Here is a 13,136-nt window from a genome sequence, read left to right on the forward strand (position 1 = left end):
AATTTCACCCCACATAGCCATCGAGCAATTCCTTAACTCTGATTTTTCCTGTTTATCAAGTTGAGGGGCATTGGGGCTGGAACACTTTCCATTTCAGCCACCTAATATCTGCATCAACCACGATCAGGTCAGATATAGCAATGTATACAAAGTGAAGTCTCTTTAGACTATCCCATCAAGCAACCCAGGTCAAATATCGCGGAGAGTTTATACATGGAGTTACCACCCATTTACTCTGCTCCATAAGCACAGCCAGGTTAAATATAGAATGATTGAATACAGATTAAAGCACCCTCTACACTGTCCCATCAAACACTCCCAGGGCAGGTACAGCACGGGTTTAGATACAGAGTAAAGTTCCCTCTACACTGTTCCATCAACCACTCCCAGGGCAGGTACAGAACAGGGTTAGATACAAAGTAAAGCTCCCTCTACACTGTCCCATCAAACACTCCCAGGGCAGGTACAGCACGGGGTTAGATACAGAGTAAAGCTCCCTCCACACTGTCCCATCTAACACTCCCAGGGCAGATACAGGGGGTTAGATACAGAGTAAAGCTCCCTCTACACTGTCCCATCAAACACTCCCAGGGCACGTACAGCATGGGGTTAGATACAGAGTAAAGCTCCCTCCATATTGTCCCATCAAACACTCCCAGGGCAGGTACAGCAAGGGGTTAGATACAGAGTTCTCTGCAGTGTCCTGGCCAACTTTCGCCCTTTAGTCAACACAATCGAGACCAGATGAACTGGTCTTTCAGCACATTATGGTTGCTGAGATTATGCCGTGTTGTTGTGATTTTGCCCTCGTTACAACAACCGTCTCACTTCGATACAGTTCACAGCATGTAAAGTACTGAGAGACGCGGCTGGCCTCTGTATAAATCTAAATCTTGTAATTTGGTTTTGTTTGAGACATGCCTGGCACATGCGAACACTGCTGTACGATCACCGTCAGCGCTCACAGGCTCCCTTGGGCCTCGGGTGAAGGCAAGCCTGACTGAACTAAAATGTAGTGCGTCAGAGAACGAGATACGATGAATAAATAAGATGGGGAGGACGGGAGAGAGCTGCATGAATAGAACATCAGCTGGGGCGTCGACAGGGTTTTACTGTTAGAACATAAGAAATAGGAGCAGGAGTAGGCCATTCGGTCTCCCTTAAATATATTCAATGACCCAGCCTCCACAGCTCTCTGAGGCAGAGGAATTCCACAGATTTACAACCCTCCGATAGAAGAAATTCCTCCTCATCTCCATTTTAAATGGGTGGCGCCTTATTTTGAGACTATGTCCCCTAGTTTTAGTTTCCCTATGAGTGCAAATATCCTCTCTGCATCCACTTTGTCGAGCCCCCTCATTATCTTATATCTTTCGATAAAATCACCTCTCGTTCTTCTGAACTCCAATGTGTATAGGTCCAACCGACTCAACCTTTCTTCATAAGTCAACCCCCTCATCTCCGGAATTAACCTGCTGAACCTTCTCTGAACAGCCTCCAATGCAAGTATATCCTTCCTTAAATACGGAGACCAAAACTGTACGCAGTACTCCAGGTGTGGCCTCACCAATACCCTGTACAGTTGTAGCAGGACTTCTCTGCTTTTATACTCCATCCCCCTTGCAATAAAGGCCAACATTCCATTGGCCTTCCTGATCACTTGCTGTACCTGCATACTAACCTTTTGTGTTTCATGCACAAGGACCCCCAGGTCCCTCTGTACTGCAGCACTTTGCAATTTTTCTCCATTTAAATTATAATTTGCTTTTCTATTATTTCTGCCAAAGTGGATAACCTCACATTTTCCCACATTATACTCCATCTGCCAAATTTTTGCCCGCTCACTTAGCCTGTCTATATCCCTTTGCAGATTTTTTTGTGTCCTCCTCACAATTTGCTTTCCCACCCATCTTTGTATCATATGCTCCACACGAGCCTCCTCCCACCCCGCTTCATCTCACCCTGTCAGCGTATCCTTCTACTCTATCCCACTGGCTTCAGGCAGTTGTTTAAAGGTGACCTGCTTTGAATTATTGGTAAAGGGGGAGGTGCAACAAAACTGGGTGTCATGGTACATCAGTCATTGAAGGTGTGCATACAGGTACAGCAGGCGGTGAAGAAGGCAAATGGTATGTTGGCCTTCATAGCGAGGGGATTTGAGTATAGGAGCAGGGAGGTCTTACTGCAGTTGTACAGAGCCTTGGTGAGGCCACACCTGGAATATTGTGTGCAGTTTTGGTCTCCTAATCTGAGGAAGGATATTCTTGCTATTGAGGGAGCGCAGTGAAGGTTCACCAGACTGATTCCGGGGATGACAGGAGTGACATATGAAGAAAGACTGGATCGACTAGGCTTATATTCGCTGGAATTTAGAAGAATGAGAGGGGATCTCATAGAAACATATAAAATTCTGACGGGATTGGACAGGTTAGATGCAGGAAGAATGTTCCCGATGTTGGGGAAGTACAGAACCAGAGGTCACAGTCTAAGGATAAGGGGTAGGTCGTTTAGGACCGAAATGAGGAGAAACTTCTTCACTCAGAGAATTGTGAACCTGTGGAATTCTCTACCACAGAGAGTTGTTGAGGCCAGTTCGTTAGATATATTCAAGAGGGAGTTCGATGTGGCCCTTATGGCTAAAGGGATCAAGGGGTATGGAGAGAAAGCAGGAATGGGGTACTGAAGTTGCATGATCAGCCATGAACTCATTGAATGGTGGTGCAGCATCGAAGGGCCGAATGGCCTACTCCTGCACCTATTTTCTATGTTTCTATGTTTCTATGTTTAAAGGTGAGCTGCTTTGAATTATATCGCGTGCGAAGATCAGAGCAATAACAGCAACCGGAACTGACAGGGTATAAACTTTCAGGAAAGATTGAACCGGCTGGTGCTCTTCTCTCTTGAAAAGAGGAGGCTGAGAGGTGGTCTAATAGAGGTCTTTAAAATTATGAAGGGGGTTCAGTAGGGTAGATGTAGAGAATATGTTTCCACTTGTGCGAGAGTCCAAAAATAGTAAGCCATAAATATAAGATAGTCACTAATAAATCCAATAAGGAATTCAGGAGAAACCTCTTCACCCAGAGAGCGGCGAGAATGTGGAACTCGCTGCCACAGGGAGTGGTTGAGACAAATAGCAGAGATGCATTTAAAGGGAAGTGAGAAAAAACAACTAACAACAACTTGTATTTATATAGCGCCTTTAACGTAGTGAAACATCCCAAGATGCTTCACAGGAGTATTATACGATAAAAATTTGACACTGAGCCGCAGAAGTAGAAACTAGCGCAGGTGACCAAAAGCTTGGTCAAAGAGGTATCCCATGGGGGAGAAACATAGAAACATAGAAAATAGGTGCAGGAGTAGGCCATTCGGCCCTTCGAACCTGCACCACCATTCAATATGATCATGGCTGAACATGCAACTTCAGTACACCATTCCTGCTTTCTCTCCATACCCCTTGATCCCTTTAGCCATAAGGGCCACATCTAACTCCCTTTTGAATATATCCAATGACTTGGCCTCAACAACTTTCTGTGGTAGAGAATTCCACAGGCTCACAATTTCTGGGTGAAGAAGTTTCTCCTCATCTCGGTCCAAAATGGCTTACCCCTTATCCTTAGACTGTGACCCCTGGTTCTGGACTTCCCCAACATCGGGAACATTCTTCCTGCATCCAACCTGTCCAGTCCCATCAGAATTTTATATGTTTCTATGAGATCTCCTCTCATCCTTCTAAACTCCAGTGAATCCAGGCCCAGTCGATCCAGTCTCTCCTCACATGTCAGTCCTGCCATCCCGGGAATCAGTCTGGTGAACCTTCGCCGCACTCCCTCAACAGCAAGAACGTCCTTCCTCAGATTCGAAGACCAATCCGAGGGACAGCCTATGATGATGTTGATGATGAAATCTTGTAAAGTCAGTGTCGGAAGGAGTCAGGAATGTCGTTCCCTGCAAGCTGTGTGATCGCGCGGCACTCCAAGGAACCCGCGCAGACGGCTTTTCAATACAAAGAAAAAGCGCGTACGCGCTACACTGAATGTCCCGTCGCATCCCCTTAAAGGGGCCGCGCGGCGCCAAACTAAATTAGCAGGAACATGGGGTGGGGCCACAATTGCTCAGCGGGAAATTGCCCCGCGGGAGCGATGCAGCTGCCGGTCAGTGCCGCCGACGGTTTTCCCCAGCGTGCAGCGGTCTGTGGCTGGGCAGCACGTCTGCCCTTAAAGGGGAGTGCTCGCACTGCACGCCGATACCATATTATTTTTCGTTGTCGGCCGACTGCCGGGCCGGGCCGACAACTATGCACACATCCCCCCCTGCCCCTCCCGGGCTCGGCTGGGCCCGCCAACAAGTCGCCCCCCGCCGCCCCCCCCGCCCCTCCAACCACCCACCCTCCCTCTTGGGTGTCTGGCTGCTGGGCCTGGCCGAAACCCTTCCTGGTGGCCCAGTGGACCGAACTAAAAGCTTTGCAGAGCTCACAGTGGCCCTCCCCTTTAACAGCGCCCCAACTGGAAAAAAACACCCAAAGTACTGAGTCTCACCGGAATCTCCGGCCCCCCCCCCCCCCAACTTCTAAAAACATTAAGTGCCCCCCATTTGGAGCGGGGCTCAATTTCGGCACCAAACAGCAGAGAAGCCCCTATAAAACAAGGTTGTTGGAAACGCTGTCCTTCAGACAACATGTTAGACTCAGGCCCCCTCAGCCTGTTCCAGTGGGACAAGTGGATGTTAAAGGTCACAAACACTATTCACAGGGAGCGAGGGCGAAGAGCAGTGATACTTCCTGGTGTCCTGGCCAACATTCCTCCCTCAACTCACACCAGCCCCCAAACAATTGATCCGACCATTCATCTCATTGCTGCTTCTGGGATCTTTGCATGCGCAACATTCAAGTGGCAATCAATGCACTTCAAAGCAATATGATTGAATGTACTGCGGCAACTCGCCAAGGTTTCTCTGGCAGCACCTTCCCAAAACCACTCCCTCCACCACCGGCGCACCGTGGCTGCAGTGTGCACCATCTACAAGATGCACTGCAGCAACTCGCCAAGGCTTCTTCGGCAGCACCTCCCAAACCCGCGACCTCTACCGCCTAGAAGGACAAGGGCAGCAGGCGCATGGGAACACCACCACCTCCACGTTCCCCTCCGAGTCACACACCACCCTGACTTGGAAATATATCGGCCGTTCCTTCATCGTCGCTGGGTCATAATCCAGGAACTCCCTCCCTAACAGCACTGTGGGAGCACCTTCACCACACGGGACTGCAGCGGTTCAAGAAGGCAGCTCACCACCACCTTCTCAAGGGGCAATTAGGGATGGGCAATAAATGCCGGCCTTGCCAGTGACGCCCACATCCCAGGAACTAATATTAAAAAAGCATGACGTGTTTTGTGATGCCTATGAGGCATTGTGAATGTTATATAAATGCAAGCCTTGCTTTCTTTTACTGGAATATCTTTAGAATGCCAGTTAGTTCTAGTACAGGACTTGACAGGGTAGATGCAGGGAGGATGTTTCCCCTGGGCTGGGGAGTCTAGAACCAGGGGTCACAGTCTCAGGACAAGGGGTCGGCCATTTAGGACTGAGATGAGGAGGAATTTCTTCATTCAGAGGGTGGTGAATCTTTGGAATTCTCTACCCCAGAGGGCTGTGGAGGCTCAGTCTTTGAATATATTCAAGGCTGAGATCAATGGATTTTTGAATATTAAGGGAATCAAGGGATATGTGGATAGTGCAGGAAAGTGGAGTTGAGGCTAATGATCAGCCATGATCTTATTAAATGGCGGTGCAGGCTCGAGGGGCCGAATGGCCGACTCCTGCTCCTGTCTCTTATGTTCTTAAAGTGAACCCTGTCCCTCTCCAATTCCGTCCATTTCTCAGGATCTGTACAAATTGTTCTCTTGACCCTAACCTTTCTGATTCCGCAGATACTGCAACTCCTGTCGGTTGCCCAGCAACGGAACACACAACCAATGAGATTGAGTGTGTGCTTGTGAATGGAGACCTGAGCATTGCCCGTCACAGGAACGGCTCTTGTCTCTGATCAGCAAACTGAGGGGCTCATTTATTAATCATCTTCTGCTGACTGTTGCAGCTTGCAATGTGATTTTAGTACCCCCTCTTCCTCTCTGTCGGTCTCTCTCGATCTATCTCTACCATTCCCCATCCTTCCAAACTCTGAATCTATTTGTTTGCCCCAGCCTTAAATCTCTCTACTTAGCACACCCCACTCCCTCTTCCTCCCTCACACTCCCCTCCTTTCTCCCTTCCTCCCTCACTCTCCCCTCTTTCTCTTCCTCCCTCTCTCTCCCTTCTTCGTCTCCCTCCCTCTCTATCTCCTCTTTCTCGTCCTCCCTCTCTCAACCCCCTCCATTCCTCCCTCTCTCTCCCCTGTTCTTTTTCTCCCCTCTCTCTCTCCCCCCTTCATCCCCCTATCTCTCCTCTTACTCTCTCTCTCTCTCCCCACCCTTCCTTCCCCTATCCCTCCATCTCTCTCTCCCTCCCTTCCTTCCCCTATCGCTCCTCTTCCTCCCTCTCTCTCTCCACTCTCTTCCTCTCTCTCTCCCCTCCCTCCCTCTCTCTCCCCTACCTTCTTCCCCCCCCTCTCCTCTTCCTCCCTCTCCCTCTTCCTCCCTCTCTTTCCCCCTCCATGTCTCTTTCTTCCCCCATCTCTGCCTCGTTGCCTCCATTTCCCCATACTCTTTCTCTCTGTCGCCTGGACTCACCTTTCTCTCTTCACGTCTCTGTGTTAACAATGACCTTGGCTGATGTGGCGGATTCCAACCTCGAATATTCCAGTAAACTTCTGCCTTTGTCCACATCAGTTCCTCAGTCAATGTTTCCCAAAGGGTGCGAGTGTCAGCCTTGTCTCAGTGGGTAGCACTCTTGCACTCTGAGTTCACAATCCCACTCCAGGTACTTGAGCACAAAGATTTAGGCCAACACTCCAGTGCAGTACTGAGGAGCGCTGCACTGTCAGAGAGGCGGTACTGAGTGAGTGCTGCACTGTCGGAGGGGCATTACTGAGGGAGCGCCGCACTATCAGAGGGTCAGTACTGAGGGAGCGCCACACTGTCGGAGGGGCATTACTGAGGGAGAGCCGCACTGTTGGAGGGTCAGTACTGAGGGACGCTGCACTGTCAGAGAGACAGCACTGAGGGAGTGCTGCACTGTCGGAGGGGCAGTACTGAGGGAGCACCACACTGTCGGAGGGGCAGTAGTGAGGGAGCGCCGCACTGTCGGAGGGGCAGTACTGAGGGAGCACTGCACTGTCAGAGAGGCAGTACTGAGTGAGTGCTGCACTGTCGGAGGGGCATTACTGAGGGGGCACCGCACTGCCGGAGGGGCATTACTGAGGGAGCGCCGCAGTGTCGGAGGATCAGTACTGAGGGAGCGTTGCACTTCAGAGAGACAGTACTGAGGGAGCGCCGCACTGTCGGAGGGGCAGTACTGAGGGAGTGCTGCACTGTCGGAGGGGCAGTACTGAGGGAGTGCTGCACTGTCAGAGGTTCAGTACTGAGGGAGTGCCGCACTGTCGGAGGGGCAGTACTGAGGGAGCGCCGCACTGTCGGAGGGGCAGTACTGAGGGAGTGCTGCACTGTCAGAGGTTCAGTACTGAGGGAGTGCCGCACTGTCGGAGGGGCAGTACTGAGGGAGCGCTGCACTGTCGGAGGGGCAGTCTTTCAGATGAACCGTTAAACCGAGGCCCTGTCTTCCCTCTCAGATGGTCATAAAAGATGCTATGGCACCATTTCGAAGAAGAGCAGAGGAGTTCTCCTGGGCAAATAATCAACATCACTAAAAACACAGATTGCAACAACAACTTGTATTTATATAGCGTCTTTAACGTGGTGAAAAATTTGACACCAAACCACAGAAGAAATTAGGGCTGATGACCAAAAGCTTGGTCAAAGAGGGAGCGCCTTGAAGGAGGAAAGAGAGGCGGAGAGGTTTAGGGAGGGCGTTCTGGAGCCTGGGGCCTAGGCTGCTGAATCTGGTCATTATCACGTTGCTGTTTGTGGGAGATGCTGTGCGCAAATCGGCTGCCGCATTTCCCACATTACAACAGTGACTTCACTTCCAAAATTGGCTGTGAAGCGCTTTGGGACGTCCTGAGGTTGTGAAGGGCGCTACAGGAATGCAAATCTTTCTTTTTTATGACAAACTTTCACCTTACAAGATTCAGTACATGTGCCCTTGAATGACACAACTCCCCTTGCCTTCCTGGTCGTGGATAGCTGTGGGAGGGGCTTGTAGCTGTCAGTAGCCTTGCTGTACGTCAGCCAGCCGTTGAGTTAACAATGTGCCTGTAGAGAATATGCTGGGCTGCAAGCGCTGATGCGCCTGATCTTCGATTCAGCTGCTAATTGCCGCCTCTCTCCTTCTGAAAGGGTCATCAGAGTATCGATCGCCTCGCTACAGATCCTTCTCAACTCTGCAACTGCACCACTCCATCCTTAACCCTTTCGATACAAAGAGCTTTTAGCACCGGTACTTGCATGATCCAAAGCGGGTGTTGAATTGCCTGTTATTCTGTAAGGCTTACTTTGCACAGGAATGGTTCATCTCCTCGCCCATCATCAAGCCAAGACCCCTCTGACTGTATTTAAGAACATAAGAATTAGGACAGGAGTAGGCCGTACAGCCCCTCGAGCCGTATTGCAAGGGGGATAGAGTATAAAAGCAGAGAAGTCCTGCTACAACTGTACAGGGTATCGGTGAGGCCACACCTGGAGTACTGCGTACAGTTTTGGTCTCCGTATTTAAGGAAGGATATACTTGCATTGGAGGCTGTTCAGAGAAGGTTCATGAGGTTGATTCCGGAGATGAGGGGGTTGACTTATGAGGATAGGTTGAATAGGTTGGGTCTACACACATTGGAGTTCAGAAGAATGAGAGGCGATCTTATTGAAACTTATAAGATAATGAGGGGGCTCGACAAGGTGGATGCAGAGAGGATGTTTGCACTCATAGGGGAAACTAAAACTAGGGGACATAGTCTCAGAATAAGGGGCCGCCCATTTAAAACTGAGATGAGGAGGAATTTCTTCTCTCAGAGGGTTGTAAATCTGTGGAATTCTCTGCTCCAGAGAGCTGTGGAGGCTGGGTCATTGAATATATTTAAGGTGGAGATAGACAGATTTTTGAGTGATAAGGGAGTAAAGGGTTATGGAGAGCGGGCAGGGAAGTGGAGCTGAGTCCATGATCAGATCAGCCATGATTTTATTGAATGGCGGAACAGGCTCGAGGGGCCAAGTGGCCGACTCCTGCTCCTATTTCTTGTGTTATTCTGTTCTTGAGCCTGCTCCGCCATTCAATAAGATCATGGCCCAATGCCCATATCCGTTGATTCCCTTAGTGTCCAAAAATCTATCTATCTCAGCCTTAAATATATTCAGAGACTCAGCATCCACAGCTCTCTGGGGCAGAGAATTCCAAAGATTCACCACCCACTGAGTGAAGAAATTTTTCCACATCTCAGTCCCAAATGACCGACCCCTTATCCTGAGACTGTGACCCCCTGGTTCTAGACTCTCCAGCCCGGGGGAAACAACCTCTCAGCATCTACCCTGTCGATCCCCCTGAGAATCTTGTATGTTTCAATGAGATCGCCTCTCATTCTTCTAAACTCCAGAGAGTGTGGGTCCATTCTACACAATCCCTCATCATAGGACAGCCCTCTCATCCCAGGAATTAATATATTGAACCCCCGTTGCACCGCCTCCAAGGCAGGTATATCCTTCCTTGGATAAGGAGACCAAAAGTGTGCGCAGTACTCCAGGTGTGGTCTCACCGGCCATGTATTTACATAAAGAATATAACCCCATCCATCTGGATGCTGTGGGGTTCACTCCCCAAACCTCTTCACCTCTGCACCTCTCTCTCTCCTTTAATTCTCATTATCATGTCCAAAGCCCTCCGTGGCCTCCCTAACCTGTAACCTCCTCCACGCCCACAACCCACCGAGAACACTGCATTACTCCAAATCTACCCTCGGCCGCTACTTCCACTTGATTATGATAGGGTCAATGTAGAGAAGGTATTGCCAGCTGCAGGGGAGACCACAACCAGGAGCCACCAATGTAGGACAGTCACCAATAAATCTAGTGTGGAATTCAGGGAAAACTCCTTCACCCAGAGAGCGATGAGAATGTGGAACTCGCTGCCACAGGGAGGGGTTGAGGTGAATAGTATCGATGAATTTAAGGGGAAGCTGGATAAACACATGAGGGAGAAAGGGATAGAGGGATATGGTGATGGGGTGAGATGAAGAGGGATGGGAGGGGGCTGGTGTGGAGCATAAACACCGGCATGGAGCTGTTGGGCCCCAATGGGCTGTTTCTGTGCTGTACATAATCATCATCGTCATCATAGGCAGTCCCTCGGAAAGTGAGTTCTCAGGTGACTGAACAGTCCAATACGGGAATTACAGTCTCTGTCACAGCGGGGACAGACAGTGATTGAAGGAAAGGGTGGGGTGGGGAGTCTGGTTTGCCGCACGCTCCTTCCGCTGCCTGCGCTTGTTTTCTGCATGCTCTCGGTGACGAGACTCGAGGTGCTCAGTGCCCTCCCGGATGCACTTCCTCCACTTAGGGCGTTCTTTGACCAGGGACTCCCAGCTGTCGGTGGGGATGTTGCATTTTATCAAGGAGGCTTTGAGGGTGTCCTTGTAATGTTTCCTCTGTCACAGGTGGGACAGGCAGTGGTTGGGTGGGGAGACAGGAAAGGGTGGGTGGGAAGTCTCACTTGCTGTGTAGGAGTTTCGAGTAGAGCGCTTGCTTTGGGAATCTTGTGTCGGAAGAGAGTATTCGAAGATCAGGCCCTCAATAGGAGACTAACCTCCAGGTCACTGCTGGGAGCAAACCCTGTGAGAAACATCCTGGTGGATTTACAGACAAACTTACAATTATTAGTTGTAGCAATGTTGGAGTTGGGAAAGAAGAGACTGATTGACCGACAATCAAGAAACATCCAATCGTGGTAATGCCGAGTCTGTTCACTTTCCGATTGGCTGTGGGAAGGTGCTGCATCGAGTAAAGAAAGACTTGCATTTATATAGCGCCTTTCACGACCACCGGACATCCCAAAAACACTTTACAGCCAATGAAGTACTTTTGAAGTGCAGTCACTGTTGTATTGTGGGAAACGCGGCAGCCAATTTGTGCACAGCAAGCTCCCACAAACAGCAATGTGTTAATGACCCAGACAATCTGTTTTAGTGATGTTGGTTGAGGGATAAATATTGGACCCAGGACACCGGGGATAACTCCCCCGCTCATTTTCGAAATATTGTCATGGGATCTTTTATATCCGCTTGCGAGGGCAGACGGAGCCTTGGTTTAACGTCTCATCTGAAAGACGGCACATTCGACAGTGCGGCACTCCATCAGTACTGCCCCTCCGACAATGCAGCACTCCCTCAGTACTGCCCCTCCGACAATGCGGCGTTCCCTCAGTACTGCCCCTCCGACAATGCAGCACTCCCTCAGTACTGCCCCTCCGACAGTGCAGCACTCCCTCAGCACTGCCCCTCCGACAGTGCGGCGCTCCCTCAGTACTGCCCCTCCGACAGTGCGGCGCTCCCTCAGTACTGCCCCTCCGACAGTGCGGCACTCCTTCAGTACTGCCCCTCCGACAGTGCGGCCCTCCTTCAGTACAGCCCCTCCGACAGTGCGGCACTCCCTCAGTACTGCCCCTCTGACAGTGCAGCGCTCCCTCAGTACTGCACTGGGAGTGTCCGTCTATATTTATGTGCTCTTCTCCCTGCAGTGGGACTTGAACCCACAACCCTCTGACTCAGAGGCGAGAGTGCTGCCCACTGAGCCACAGCTGGCACTGGAGAATCCTCTTTCACTGAGTGCATCGATGGGGAATGGGCAGTCCTTTCAGAAGGGATTTTAAATCCGAACAACAGACGGGGCTTTAGAGGGGAGCATTGGATTAACACATTCTAATCTGATTACTTTCCCGAGCACAATACTTACTGGTCGTTTGAGCAGAATATTGCGGTCAGAGAGATACACAAAAAGAGAGGGGGGAAAGACACACACACACACACACACACCCACAGAGTGAGACACACAGAGAGAGAGAGTGTTTGCAATCTGCTTTTATTGGTAAATAACTGCAAGCAAAGGTCACAAAGCACATCACAATCGGGAGTTTTACACTTACATTAATTGGTCATTCTCATCGCCACAACATGAATGAAATAGCACCAAGTGAGGTGTGCCCGGCACAATCAACGCAAAATTATCGGTGTGTCAGCAACAGTGTCTGGGCCACGTGGATATCGAGGAGAATCTTCCCATCACGTCGAGACACCGCCGTACAGCGTTGTACACTTTTCCTTCGTCGCCGCGGTTACAGGGAGGGTCACTGGAGGAGAGAAGCGTGGCGTAAAGTGTGAGCACACACGTGCGCTGACACACTCGCGTGCGAGGACATGTGTTCACGTGCACGCCGGTATTCGTATGCGTGTCGTACGCACGGGCCTGTGCGCAAATGAGCGTGCAAACGCGCGCGCGCGCATGTGTGTGTGTGTGTGTGTGTGTGTGTGTGTGTGCACGTGTGAACATCTAACGAAACCTACGAGAAAGCCAGGTATAAATTGGGGAATGTGTACCTTCTCCAGGCAATGCTCAGTGAAGCCTTCAATGGGGGCGGGGGGTGGGGGGGCGGATTATATCCAGGACATATCCTTCAAAAAAAGCTACCTCGCCCCTTTTGTTGGTCCCAGTCCCTTTTACTCACAGTCACCGTCCAGGTAGACAAGTGGCCCCTTGTGTCTCTTAGGCTGGAATGAGGAGGGCTATCTGGGGGAGGTGAATGAAGGCAGTTGTTCATTATGATGCCTGTGGCAAATTGTGTCTTTTGGACGCACGCGGTGGGGGGGGGGGGGGGGGGGGAGGGGGGAGGTTGGTTAATCTTTAGAACGCTGTACGTGGAGAATAACAGATACCCGGTGGAATCTAATCGAGGGGTTCGGGGGTTTATATACAGAATAGCAGATACCCTGGAGTGAGTTACAGGCTGGAATCTAATCGAAGGGTTCGAGGGGTTTATATATAGAATAGCAGATACCCTGGAGTGAGTTACAGACTGGAATCTAATCGAGGGGTTCAGGGGGTTTATAT

Source organism: Pristiophorus japonicus, chromosome 10, assembly GCF_044704955.1.
Source record: "Pristiophorus japonicus isolate sPriJap1 chromosome 10, sPriJap1.hap1, whole genome shotgun sequence".
Lineage (NCBI taxonomy): Eukaryota > Metazoa > Chordata > Chondrichthyes > Pristiophoridae > Pristiophorus > Pristiophorus japonicus.